At 38.6% G+C, this 15,046-nt stretch overlaps 1 long non-coding RNA gene across 2 annotated transcripts; it reads right to left on the minus strand.

Moving 5' to 3' along the window:
* Window positions 1–7,095: 7,095 nt before the first annotated feature.
* LOC108148587 lies at window positions 7,096–8,012 on the minus strand. 2 transcript variants are annotated; one of them, XR_001774562.2, is made up of 3 exons: window positions 7,904–8,012; window positions 7,716–7,830; window positions 7,096–7,648 (listed from the first exon to the last, which is right to left on the minus strand). It is a non-coding gene; the product is annotated as an uncharacterized LOC108148587 (long non-coding RNA). The 2 variants fall into 2 exon arrangements; XR_005977664.1 differs by having other exon boundaries at window positions 7,716–7,975.
* Window positions 8,013–15,046: the final 7,034 nt, after the last annotated feature.

Raw genomic sequence — 15,046 nt, forward strand, 5'->3', positions numbered from 1 at the left:
ACGCCGAGTTTTGTTGGTTTTTAATTAACTTTTGGCTGCAGGATACAACATATTGTGGAAATTAACGTTCACACATACCCTCGCCTCGCCTCGCAAACACAAACATGTGCATGTGTGCATGTGTGCATGAGTGCCAGTGTGTGGGTGACTTGGCTTGACACGCCCAAGCGCCCGCAAAAGGCTAAAAGTCATATACACACACGCACCACACGCAGAAAAAATTAGTGGGAAATCGAGGTTTTGTCATTAACAATATTATTTTATGCCTGAATCGCTAAAAAAAATGCAAATTTAAAGCACACACTGGTAACTAAAAAGCATCTTTAAAAGTCTGCCATATTTAAGGACTTTATAATAAATTGACACAAAGTTTTTATAATTTATTTGATTTAAACATATTTTTGTCTGTTAATAATTTAATAAATTTTGCTTACCAAAGGTAAATCATAAACCTATTAAATATTTTATATTCGTATAAAAAATAGCTTATAACTTCCTGGGTACTTTGCATTTACAATTTTAATTATAAACCTTAAAGAACCCAATATAAAATATTTTTTATTTACATAGAAAACGGTTAGTAAGAATGTCAATTAAAAATTGCTTCTATTTTTATATACTTAACATTGATTCTTCAGTGTACATATGTGAGAGCAAAGTGCAAGCAAAGTTGGAAGTGAGTTTTGTTATTTTGGCCAGTTTTTGCCTAAGAAAAACAAAAGTATAAATTGAGTTTTGTGCACTGCAGTTCATGGTTCATTGGGCGAGTCAAGTGATTGGAAATCAAAACTATTAACCCATGGCAAGTGAAGGGTGCCACAGTGAAACGAATTCAATTACCATGGACGATGGCTGGGAAAACAAATGTCATTACCTCGAAATTAATTGCGAATTCCCTTAGTTAAACATGCTGGCAATCAAAACTTTTAAATTATTTTCGCCGCACAAATGTGTCAAAGTTTTCTTGCTTTTTTTTTGGTTTGCTGCCAATGGGAGTTGTAGTGTGTATTGTTGTTGTCGGCTGTTAACTTTTGATGTTTTAATACACTGCAATTAGGGAGTGCGAGCCGCGGCAGTGAACAAATTGTAACAGAAACTGCAATAATTTTTAACAACATGCAATGCGCGACGGAACAAAAGCGCCAAAGGGTGGCGATGATGAACGGCGGCCGGTTCACGGGGCGTATGAGCAATGGCCGGGCATTAAAGCGCGTCCAAGGGGCGTATGCGCGTCCTTCGACTGGACAGAAAACAGTAAAACGAACAGAAGGAGAAAACGAAAACCAACCGCAGAGTGCAACAAATTTCGCACTGATTTCCTGCGGTCTTCGCTGACGGAAATGTTTTAGTTTTTCGTTTCGAAAATGTTTACAGCAGTTGACCGCGTTGCATTTGCTTCTCTGCATGCTCTACTCATGTTTGCCTTGTTTTGGCCATTTCGGTAATTTTCTTCTATTTTTATTTGCCACAGAAAATATTTATATTAGTTATTGTTATTGTTTCGCCCGGCCCTTACTTGCTATTTGCTGTTTTGTTTTCTTATTGTTTAGTTTTTTTCGGCGGAGTGCGCGAGATTCAAGTTTGCATTGTAGTTGCCGTCGTTGTGCAACAAAAGTTAATTAATTGAGTTTTACAAACTTTTGGCTATAACATAAATTTAAATTGTACAACACAGCCAGAGAAAGAGAGCTATGATTTGGTCGGGTATTCGTGACTGCGTAAGGGCGAGAAGCTCTCATGACTGGTTAGGGTACATCTTTGCCTTCTACTCCTTTTAGTGGCCTGCCATCTGGCGAATTTATTTGCTCAGTTTTTAAAATTGCAATTTCCGTACTCAAACTGTAGTGCAACTGCAGTCATTTAGGGGCACTTAATGGCACCTCCTTGTTCTCTTAACTGGGCGTAAAGTTTCGGGGCCAAGGAGTTATGGCACTTGTGGTGGATATTTATGAGCCGTGGCTCTTATTAGCACTTGACCACTTTTTGACAAAAGGCTGAGCAAATCCGCTAAACAAATTTGCGTTAACCGCATAATCATTGCGTCTTTTTGCTGCACGTGCGGCATCGCTCATACGCCCCATCTGCCCGTCACCGGAAATCCTTATTTATCGCTTTCAATAAGTCGCCGCAGGCTAAAATGCAAGAAAGGGTGGCTCTCGGTGCATGCAAAAACCATTAAAGGCATTACGCGGCTGCCATTTTTCTCAGCCCCCCTTGACGGCTGTCGCCTCTCAATATTTCGCTGTTGTTTTTATTTACTAGCCTCGTATGTGATTTTTTTGTTCGTCTCTTTGCGCTTGCGGCAAATTAAAAACGATAAATTTGCACTGCGCATACGAGTGCATCTCCATTTCCCCGAGCTGCGACTTCCGGCTGCCATAGACAAATCCGCGTGCATCAAGATCCGGCATACGGATCCCGAGGTTCTGCACTCGGAAAAAATATAATATCATTGAAAAAGTATTTTTAAGGTGGCCTAAAATATCCGAAATCTGAAATGGAAAAATGCTGAAAGACAGCATTCTCTTTTGACGACTTACTTAAAGGCCCAAAACTGTTCTAAGCAGTTATGTTATTCTTAAAAATTTTGATTAAAATTTTGCTAGCTTAAACTTTTTTAAAAAAGTATTATTAAATGCTGGTAAATGGTATATAAACGTATGTTACGATTTATTTTGTATCCGAAAGTAGATTGAAAAAAGCCCTTCTTTTTTTCGCAGCATATTTTTGGACGCATTTTAGAAAACTAAAAATACTTATGTTTTAACGATTTTTCCACCAATTTCTTAATTAATTCCTAATTAATTAATTCTTTTACACTTATTGCAAATATAAAATATCTTTAAAAGTTAGGCCTATAAATTTCTCTCGTTTTTAGGGTTAACTGCTAAAGTACAATTTAACTTTTATAGCGAATACCCAAAATGAAGGGTAAACTTTTTGCGAGTGTGGGGCACCGGCACGGGTTGCCTGGGCCGACAAACAAATGGCCAAATAAAAGCGAAGCTCCAGCGGCGGAAATTGCTTTACATTGTCATGGATGTCGGTGTTGCACGGCCTGAGTTTCGGAGTCCTCCTCCCGTTTTTTTGGGGTCCCGAAAAGCCGGAGCGACAAATTTTTAAGTCATGACTGCACAATAACAATAAAACAAACGATGGCCGGCGGACAAAGTATTCTTAAGCCCGGCGTTCGACCAACGGTTAGTGGTCAGCGAATGCGGGACATAAATTCGCGCGACTTTCGGGCCGACAAGTGCCACATAAATTCTAAATGCATCCGCTGGGGCCCAAGGAATTGCTGGGAAATGTGTGCGAGTGTGAGGCCTTGTGGAATTTCAATTGCAAAACGACTGGAAAATTATTTTTATTTTGGCTGCACAGTCTTCGCCCCGGATATTACAAATCTTTATCCAATTTATTTCATATTTCCTTAATTGCCCGATTGCGGAGGGCAATAGATTTTTATGCCGGCCATAAGCAAAGGCTTATCACCCAGCGAGACCGAAAGTCGAGGCGAATTTCCGCCTGTATGTATTGTATAGTAATTCCCCTATTGCATGGCACTGGGCAAATATTGATATATAAAAACATGGCTCATGGCATAGATTTAGCTAAAACCCCGGCCAGGCCGCAAAAAACGAAGCCAAATGCGTTGCCAACATGGCAATAACAACAAGAACAGTAGGCCAAAACCAAAAAAAAAAAAAAGGAAAAACAACAGGGCAAACAAGGCAATTACAAAGTGCCAAAATGGCACAAGCCATAACAGTCTAAGCTCCCCCTTCCCTACCCTTTCGAAACCCCAAAAACAAATAGCCAAAGCCATTTCGATGTATTTAGCCAGGGTCGGTGGGTTCACATATGCATAGCCATCGCCAAAGTCATCCACATTCACATCCACATCGACCCATGGACCCATGGATCCAGGGACACATGGACCCATAGAAGCTGCTGCGGCTTTTGCAACTGACTCTGGCAAACTGTCATCAATTTGGCGACTCGCCGTCGCTGCAATGGTGTGCGTGTGTGCCATTGTGTGTGTGCAGAGAGAGAAATATAACAATATCGCTATCAATTTCCATCTACATTCTGGTCAATAGCCCAGTGTTTACTCTACTGTAGATATAAGAAACTTATGGCCACATTTTTGTTTACAGTTAAACCATATTGCTTTATGGAGGAATTATATTTTGTAATGCATAAAGCCAATTTTTTTTTTAAGTTGTTAAAAATTATTTACATTAAAGTCATTAAAAATAAATTAATAAATATAAATATTATAATATAGGGTCAGAAAAAAAGTTTGGAATTAAGAATTTAGTTCAATTTAAATACCCCTTTAATATAACTTTTTATTTAACTATGATTTAAGTTAATTTTGTATTGTTTTTATTGCCATTAAACACACATTATTATTTGCAAATGATAACATAAAATTTTGCTTTAGTTCTTAACAGCTTTTATGCTAAATATTGTAATGAATATGGTTTTGTGTAATTTTTCACACTGTATTGGCGTTGGCCAATGGCCATATTGACAATATGTATTGAAACTCACTCAAGCTATTAATGCTGAAAGCTTTTACGGCCACTTCAGGCAGCAAGCGGCATGCAGGGAGTGCCTGAGGGGCGTGAAGGGTTGCCAGAGGGAGGTGGGGGAGGGGTTCGACACCAGGGGAGTAGGGGGACATGCCACGCCCCTCCCCCAGGACAACCGCAGGCAGGCACCAGCTGGTGTCAAACTCAAAAGCGGTTTGTTCTTCCCTTTTTTCTCGGCTACTTCTGTTTTTTTTTTTTTTTTTGATTTTGTCCAGCATACTCGACTCGAAAAAACATTAGCCAAAATATAAACATGAACTTTACATTTGAAATATGAGAGTGCCGTGCATTTTGCAAGGGATGAGCAAAAAAAAAAAAAAAAAGAATTAAAGCTTGAGCTTTAAAGGACAATTTGTCCGGCAATGTTTAAGGCGGAGATAAGGCACGCAGCGAAAGGAACTGTCTACACAGGACGCACAGCTGGCAAAATAAGCGGAAAAACTGCGTTTAGCGGCAGACACGAGATTATGGGACGGCAATCAGGAAAACGGGGGAATTCGGGGGGCTTCTACAATTGCAAAGTTAACGTGTCAATGGCAACCATTGAAGCGTTCTCCCCGCCAAAGACCCAGACCCCCAATTCCAGTTCCCAGATCCCCACTTCAGCGCAGATAAAGGCACGAAAAGAATGGCGGCTGCGTCTGGGAAAACTTCTTGAGAAAGTTTCACTTTAACTTGAACAATTGACTTTTTTCCGAGCGCTTCACTCGAGCTAGTGGGTGAGGAGTGTTGTTCCTGGACCCACGCCCGAAACACTTGACTTGCGGCCAAAGTTAACCGGTTGCTCCAACATCCCCGGGTACCCTTTCTTATTATCCACTGTGAAAAATTATTGGGCTTACTACTACACACTGAGAAAACTATATTCCTTTAGTTTAAAATGACCCGAAATTGACTATGCGCATTTAGGAAAAATGTAGTTAAATATTACCAAAGTGTGGTACTGTACTGTACCACTTCAATTGTTTTATTTTAAGAGATAAACCAATCTCAAGAAAGCGTACACTAGTAAGCTTCTTAATTATTAACTAAACTTTGTACTTTAGTATTTAATTGAAATTTGACAGTTATAAAATATGTATTTAATCATAGTTTATTTGTAACTTTGAAAACGAAAACTTTGTAGTACACTTTCTTGCTTACATGCTCATGGTTTTTAATTAAAGTGTTAATTTCATCTAATTTAATCGCCAGAGGAAAGCTTGCCTATATTTGTATGACAAAAAATGGCCCTAACTTATTGATTTTAATATCGCTTTGTCTAGAAATGAATTCTATATCTCATAGAAAATTGTAAACCCTTTTTCTCTGTGCAGAGACCTCATCCATCTATCTACACTTTGGCTGGCCCCGACAATTGGAACGTGGCTGAATCTTGGTATTGAAATGTTTGCAGCCAAGTTATTGTTATTGTTATGCGAATTGTTGTTGAGTTTGGGTTTAGGGGTGGTGGTGTCCGTTGGCAAGGGTGGTGGTGCTGCTTACTGTTGGCAAATCGACGTCTTCGCCACTGAAGTGAAGCGATTGTTGGCCCATGCTCATGAAACTGTAAGCGAAAAGTTTGCTTTACTTTTGTGTCACGCTCTGTTGCTTCCCGCACCCCAAGAACGAGAACGAGAACTCAAATTGAAAATGTTCTCATAATTTCTGGCCGTAAAAGATTTCAATCGTGAATCGCGCGAAACTTTGCGCCGCCAGTTAGAGTTTACTTTTTACTGATTTTACAATTGATTTTAATACACACTCACACCACACCCAGGACCTTAAAAAGTTGTTGAAATCTCCTGTCGATTCAATCGTGTAACTAATTGAAATTTTTGATAATGAAATTGTTTGGCAAAATGAGTATTAATTTTGGGTTTATTCATTTCAAGCTCTTCTTTGATTAGCATAATGAAAGCGAAGTCGTAAATGGAGGAAACAAATTCTGACATTTCCACTTAATCCGCCGGAATCATGTCGGTCATGCGGTCAGAGGTGACGGGGTAAAAACAAAAAGGCGACCCTGAAAGCTGAAAGCGACACCCTAATAAAGCCGTGTCGCAGGCAGTCAAGCTGTGATTTCAATCCGAATCTCGGGGACACAGCTCAAGCCAAAAACATTTTTGCACTTCAAGAAAAATTGTTACTACATTCAAATGGTAATATTATTTGTAAGATAGTTTATTGATTACACACTAATGGTTTCAAGTTAAAGATTTAATTTCATTTAATCGGAATTTAATCGGAAGAGGAAAGGGCTTTTTTTTTTTAAATATTTCTACCAATATCTAAATATATTTGTTTATATTTGTCTGCGAAAATATTATGTTAACTGATTGATTTGGGTTTTATTAACTCAACATCTACAAGATTTAAATTATCTTATAATTTTGCTGTTAAACTTTTTTGTGTAGAACGATAAATAAAGGTTGATTATAAGAGAAGTGTGTATCTTATTTATTATCTAACGTTTTACTAATAAATTGAAGAAATATTTAGTTATTATGACAGCAAGTTAAATATAGATTTTCATATATTTTCTATTATTTTAGCCCTTAATGAGTTACAAATTATTCTCTCTGTGCCAAATCCCATTGAAAACCAACTGATGAAGAGCCCTCGAAGTGGCGTGGCAATGTCGCGACATTTGTCGCTAAACTCCTGCAAAATGCTCTGATTAGCCACGATTCCGGCTGGCAATTCAAGTGTCTGACAATGTGTGCAGGCGTGCGACGGCAATCCCGTGCCAAAACTGCCAACCGCTGATGAGCTCGGCTTTCGAAGAATAACACAGTCAGATTTTCGGGGATTTATGATGTTTTCCGTCTGACGAGCGACGAGCCTTTTGTTTTGCCGCTATTCCCCGGAGTTTGGCGTGCCTTTCGATTTGTTTGCCCACAGTTTGTTGTTTTGTTTTGCATGCAGACAATCAAACGGCCGCCGTTACTCATACGCCATGCTGGCCGCTCGTTAGCTGGTTGCCCGGATTGTTCGCATTGCTTACTGCCATTGTTGTCGTACAAGTCTGGGCGGGATCTGGGGACACCATCAAACCACCCGCCGCCTGCCTGTAACAATATTTATTCATGTTAATTAAATTGCGTGAATATCACAATTTTCCATATGACTGCGCACATTTATTGTCTTTCAATTTGCGCCTGTGGTTTCAGTTTTGCTCTAAGCGTTGCCGTTCGAATACCCTGTCTTTTTTGGGGATATACTTGGTGGGCTGACAGTGTTTGGGTGTAACCTTTTTTCAATTTTTTTCCAGAATTATTAGTAAACTCTCTCAGAATATTCCGAATTAAATATTTAAGGCTTACAATGTTTTCAGTTCCTCATTCTATTGCCTAAGCTATACAATTTTCTTTGTATTTTCAATAAAAGTATTTGGGTTTTCAATTTAAACTTTAATAAATATTTTGAAAATTTGACAAGTTCTGCTTTAAAGACTGGTCCATTTAAAATTCTATTCGATCGAATTTCTGATACACTTATATTATTTAAGTCTTGTATACCCTTGATCAAGTCAAATATTTATTGTTATTGTTCTGCGTAATTGTTCTGAATGTAGTAGACCAATATTTTGCACAAATACAAATAATAATAAATAAATAATAATAATATTAAAATATATTTATAGGCATGTATTAATTATTCGAATTTTAAGAAATGATAGATAAACAGTATAACTAGTCAATTAGTGTTTGCTCTGCCGATGACTCCCATATTTCTTTATAAATAAATTTCAATTTAGTTTACAGGGTATTGCACAGATTGACATTCCGTTTCTGCATATTCAAAGTTTCCGCCGTGGTTTACCTAACCGTTGTTCGGTTATGATTTGGTTTACCCACGAGCACGGGCTTTCATTAGAGCGGGTTCCGCCTGGCTAGAGACTTCGACCCCGGTCATAACCGTATGATTTCCCTCGCTCGGCTTTTATGACTGTAATCCGGCCATCGCACGGCGATCCTGCAACGCATGCAGAAATAAGCAATAATAATCTGTGTTCAATTTTCACTCGCCTTGGCCGCAAATTGCACGCAAGTGACGACTGCGGACCGGAAACGAAGTGTGGAACCCGGACTGGAACTGGAGCGCAGTCGCCACCACGTTTCCGCAGCTGACAAAATAATTTGAAAGCAATTTCCAGCCCCGAAGGAAGTATAGTACAATATATAGTAGAAAAAGGAGGGAAAAAATTGTCAAATTCGCACTTTGCCGGCAAGCGAATTTTCGGGCGCAGTGCAATAATATCTCAATATGTAATTTGGTAGATTCAAATTTTTGTGGCCAAGTGCAGCACCGAAGTCTCGGTCCTCCGACAGCGATAATTTCCCCCAAGAATGCGGCATTAACACGAGACGCAGATGGCCAAAGGGCCAAAAGGAGTGGATTAGATCGGAGTGCTTGGGATTCGGATTGGAACTGGGCATGGGATTGGGCATGGGATTGGGATTGGGAAGGGCTACTATATATATACTATACTGTGTGTTTGTCATATTTGCATGCGCAACTAAAAAGGTTTCTGGCTGCTGGCAAATTGATCCCAGCTCACTGGCTTATGAAGGACACGAACTATAGCATTGTCTGAGTTTTCGTTTCCAGGATAAGGATGAGGAGGGATAATAAACGTTGCTGCAGAGGAGCAAAGCAACTGAAGCTGGAGCTCCAACGCAAAAAGCCAACTCTCAAAGGACCTGTGACAGGATAATGCATGCTTGCATTTTAGATGACAATAATGCATTTTTGTTTTAAGGGTAATTTTGCAGAATGTTTTTGCTGGCAAAGTCACTCGAGGGATTTCATTATGCACACCAAAATATATATAAAGAAGTTTTGCCTTTATTCTCTGCGATTTGCAGATGTCTCTCCTTTAACTTTTGGCCAAGTGAAGCCATCAAATTGGCGGGCATAAACAACTGGACATTCGCACAACTATTCAAAATTGTATTAAACTCTCGCCGAGAGTGAAAAGTACTTAAAACTTTTGCAGCCAATTAAACTCGAGAACATATTCTTTATGAAGCTTGCATATTTTATGGCACAATAATTTTTCAATTAGAGCCACAACCATTTTGTCTTCTGCTCGGAGCAATAAATGAAATATTGGGGACCTAAATTAACAGACATTTTCCGCAGAAGACAAGAGGGTGGTGATGCTTTTAAGTATCTGTAAATTATGCCAATGACAGCACATTGACTTTATTTTGGATGTCAAGGAAAGTGTAGAAGGTATGGGATACAGTTTGTCTTCAAAACAGACATTTCGTTAACTTCATAGGAAATGGTTTCAAAATGCAACATCTTTTTTATGCATATATTTTTGCGACCTCACTCAATGAAATATTACAAATGATCTCGCCGACAAGTGCCTATTTATTTTTATATTTTTATAGATATGTTTTTGCTTATAATATTAAACATAAAAATATAATTATGATATTTTCTTCAAAAAATGTTGAGATAAAAAATTAATTAAATTAATTAGATATCATATTGATCTGAAAATGTAATTGTGGCATTAAAAAAGAAAATTATGTGATTTTTTTTGTGAGTTGTTATATGAATTATTTATGAAAAGCTAATTTCTTTTAAAATAAGAGGACAATTATTTCTGAAAATTTTCAAGTCTAATTTTAAATTGTTTTCTTTTTTTTTTTTTGTACACAAGAATTTTTCAAGTTTAATTTAAAATGGTTGCTAAATTTATTTTCTAGAACATAAGACCATTTCCGAAGAGAATTGTATTACAAAGATAATTTCATAAAAATGATATCATTGTTAATAGTAAAAATGTAAAATAGATTTTTAAGTTAATATTAAATTTCTTGAAAATGATGTTTTTTAAAATATATTTGGTTGTTTGTGAACTGAGTTGAAATTATAAGTTGTGAACTGTTTTAAAGCAAACCTAATGGAATATTCAAGTCTAACTCCAGGTCATACATCATATCGCTAGACTTTGGTTAAGGCCACTTTAAAACCTTCCCCTTGGCAGTTAATCGATTGCCGTTCGGTCTGTATTATGCTACTCTGTGTGAAAAAGTCTATAAAAATATAGAACGTCGGAGTGGGCCGTGTCTGCTGTGCGTTTCCGCCGGACCTGGTGATGCTCGGCAGCTGCCGTGTCTGGAATCCTGCTAATCCTCGACAGGCACGGAGGCACGTCCTTGTGCTCAACGGAAATCGCCATTCAAAAATTACAGAGGGTGGCCCGCCCGCTCACATGCGATTGTTTACTTTTCATTTCCTTGAAGCAGATGCCACATGCTCCTCATCCCGGTGGATTCCATGGATGATGATGGGTAAATAAACCCGGGGAGCTCCCTGTTTTGGGGTCGCATTTTTTTGCCATCGCTGGCGGACTAATTTGCAAGACAATTAGAAGGTCCCAGACGACGGCCGCTAATGAAAGCGCGCGATAAGAAAACTTAACAAATGTCAAATGGCCAAAAGGAGCGATGGAGATTGCAATGCGCCGCCGGGCCACGAACGCTGTCTGCGCTGAAAAGTAAAGTAAATGTTTGCTTTGGAAATCTGAAATTTGCATAATTTGCCAAGGAGATGGTGAAGGAGTGATGGAGCAGGGGGAGTAGTCTGTCTGCCACCGATAAACGAGGAGTATTATTCATGGGTTTTTTTTCAGGGACTGTAGGATGGATGACGAAGTTTTTGGCCAACATCCGACAATGTCACATGTCCAGCGAAAGATAGTGTCCGGAAAGTGTCAAACTGGACGCCGGTTTGACCGGGACACCGCCGGTTAGCAGGTGTCAAAAGCCGAGTCCTGTCAGCTGATTCGGGGCCAGGCTCAACAGGATGCCACTTTCTCAGTCCCGAAGTGCAGCACACACATTTTGTATCGCAATTTTTGCAGCCGAGAGCGAGCCGAGGAAAATTGCGATACAAGGAGCCGTACTTTCGCTCTCGGCGACTCACTCTTCGTGACTTGTATCGTGTTTATACTGCCTGCCGCCTGTTGTTGTATCGAATTTCCCACCAAACAACTCGTAAACAAAGCGCAGAGGCGTCGTTTCTTCCGGGGGCTTATTTGCAAAATGATCTTTTTTGAAAAACTCTGAGAAAAAACTGCCCGCCATTTTGTCTTTTCTGCGGAAACTTCACATCTTTTGGCAGTATATACCAAAGTTCGATGGCACCTCCCCTTTTAATATATAAAGTCTTTGTGGATTTTACATGGCCAGCTTTCAGACTCCGCCTCTGTGTCGTATATGCATTTTCACTGGGCTGCCTGGTGCACTGGTATTGGTAAGAATCCTTGCAGCTTGCAGAGAGCTGAGAGAGCGCACGAAATGTGGCGCTTCTCTTCGGTGGTGGTTGGAGCCAAAGGACTTCAACGAACTTGCTTAATGCGCTACTTTTTAGTCGAAGATGGGTATAACTTGTGTTAAAAAATAAGTAATAGAGCAGTTTTAAAAATATAAGAAGACTAGTTAAAAAAGAAGCCTTTAAAATACACATTTTTAAATGGTTTGTGGTTGCAAGCTTATTAAAGGAAAAGATTTTCTGGCCATTTAGTAAACTAGGTACGCTTTAAAAATTGGGTTTTAAATTCAATAAAATTTATAGGACTAGCACTCATATTTGTTATTTTTAAGAATCAATTCAGGAATACTATACAAGTAACATTACGTTGTTTTGACTATTTATACATCAAGTAAACTCATATTTAAAACATAATTCCCAAAATATTTATATCATTATTAATGGTTAAAATATTAATTTGATTTGATAAAAACGTAATCCTTATTCCAAATTCTAAAAAATATTATATTTTGTCTCATATTATTTGTGATAAAATATAAATTAAGATATTATAAAAACGATTTTTGGTAAAATATATATTTAGATATTATAAGAACCTCTTTTGGAAATACCAGAGCATTAAATATTTAATCATGTCTCATGTTATTAGGAATAATATATAAACTGGACTTTATAAAATTTAAATTTTTTCTAACAAAATATTTTTGGCTTAGCTTAGGTGTAGTTAATAATATAAAGTAAATTTATCAATATGAGAACTTTTTTACGATCCGTTTTTATATTTGTAAGTGGATAAAAAAGACATGATTTTTTTAGGGGCTCTCCTATTCAGGACTAACTAATTAATGAAATCCCCGAGAGTGTCCATGTGACCAAGTGCAGCTCATCAGGAGACAGCTAAGCTGCTGCCACTCAGGACTTGGGTCGCGCTGAAGAGCCATCAAAACAGAGCGCCAGTAACTCATAACTCTGAGATACTCGTGAGCCACTTGGCCAAAAGGAAGATGACGATGAGCAGATGGTCATACTCGCACCTTTTCATCCTGGTGGTGGATGTCCTTGCTCTCTCTCATCTCTCCCTCTCACTCGCTCGCTCTCTCTTTGAATACGTGCAAATTAGCATATCAAATGCCATAAATGGCGCTTAGGAAGATATCCGCGTGTGTGTTCGAGCTGCTCTCCATTGTTACCCATACGCCACGTTGCACGAGCGAATGAGCGAACGAGGGGCGGTGCAAAAAGGACGAGGGGTGGGCAGCTGCATAAATGTGTGTGTGTGTGTGTGTGTGTGTGTGTGTGTGTGTGTGTGTGTGTGTGTGTGTGTGTGATTTAGTTGCATGCAATATAATGTCAACCACAGAGCGAGCCGTTCGCCTTTATTCCGCTGCTTGGGTTGGCTCGCCTTGCCTGTCCTGTATTGGTGTCCTTTTTTCGGTGGTGGTGCAGCGCGGCTGCCACTTCAAACGCTACTGAAACTGCTGGACTGCTTGGCTGCCTGGCTGCCTGGCTACTTGGCGACTTTCCTCTTCAGTGTCAATTCGTCGACACGAGGCGCGCTGCTTTTCCGCTGTGAACTAATCGTTGGAATCTTGAGAAGCTGGTACTCCCCGTGATTTTCCCGTGTGCGTAGACCACTTCGTCCGTGCCACGTGCTCGTCCTCTCTGTTTTCCCGTGCCTCCCCGTACTGTTTTCTTTGGCCCGCCTCTCCCAATCGCGAGTTTTGTTGTGCTGCATTATAAAAATTCGATACAACCCATCCGAAAAGTGGGCCATTCGGGCGGTGTCCTGCCTTCATCCTATGCGAGAGTGTGAGTGAGCACTGCACTTTGCCGAGAGGAGAGAGAAAAAGAGAGAGTGTGAGTAGAGGGACCTCTGCAGGCCGCTCTCTAATTGTTGTGCTACGTGTTTTGTGTTTTGGCCTACGTGTCCTGACTTTGTTTACCTATTTTTTGTGGTGCCACAAAGGACAACAGCGGCTCAACATTGTGCGCATGTGTACAAGTAAACAGATCGTTGAGTCGGATAAACAAAAAGTACTTTTCACATGCAGCATTTTATTATAAAGATATTTAAAACATAAAAGAATAAGATGTTTTAGTTTCTTTCTAACTTAAAGATAAGTGACTTATATATTTATAATTTATTTTAGGTGGTAAATTAAAAGAAATTTCACTTCGGATTATTAATTAAATACATTGAGTTTTCAATCTTTTAAATCATCTTTACATCTTTACATATCGAATAGCGTGTAAAACCAATAACGCGATTATCTCTGTACTTAAATAAAAATTTATAGAAAAATAGGTAATATTACTTTCATATCTTAATGGCTTACTTTCAAGATATTAATTTTCATTTACAAGTAAATTAATTACCTTTTATAGAAACTATTTTTTTAATAGATCAAAATCCAATGTAATTTTTTGAAAATGGAATAATAAAACCTAAGGACTAGAGTGCATTGAAATTAAATTCATGGTGTCGTCAATATTTAAAAAAAAATAACAAAATCAAATGTCTTACGTCGAAAATAAAACGATGAATAATAAATATTTGCAACATCTTTTTTTTAATAATAAAATGTTTTATTAGTTAGGCTTAGCCTTTAAGAAAACGTTGCCAGCAATATTCCAAAACAATAAGCATTGATTTAGAATAAAGACATTAATTTCACCAAAAAAACGAAACTTGAATGAGTTTTAATTAGTTTAAAACTTTAACCTTGCTCGTCCAAAACCCAAGTGGCAGTTCAATGGAATTTGAAAGGAATTTCTAATTTGAAGTCCCATTCTAATGCATTTATAATCAGCCGGGGATTACACACTTAAATGCCAGATTTAAATCACAACCCTTTCCCTTTTGAAGCCCGCCCATGTAATTTATGTAAAAAGTTGATAATCCAGGAGAGATTTTTTGTTGCAATGGCGCTTCATTAATTTATGAATATCAAATTGCATTTTGACATTTGCCAACAAAAACTATTTAAAACTTATTCCGGGGTGAGCGCTTGGCGCACAATAGCCTTGGTGTCCTGGTCCAAAAGGACCTTTTCCGGAACACCCTCCTCCCCTTTTTCAGGACATCCTGTCCTTTCTGGTTTTCTTCGCTACCCCACCAATGGCGATTCGGTTTGATTGAAGCACCCGCATGTACAGAACATTTTAAATATTTA

The sequence above is a fragment of the Drosophila elegans genome, unplaced genomic scaffold (assembly GCF_018152505.1).
Source record: "Drosophila elegans isolate 14027-0461.03 unplaced genomic scaffold, ASM1815250v1 contig_476, whole genome shotgun sequence".
NCBI classification, from domain to species: domain Eukaryota; kingdom Metazoa; phylum Arthropoda; class Insecta; order Diptera; family Drosophilidae; genus Drosophila; species Drosophila elegans.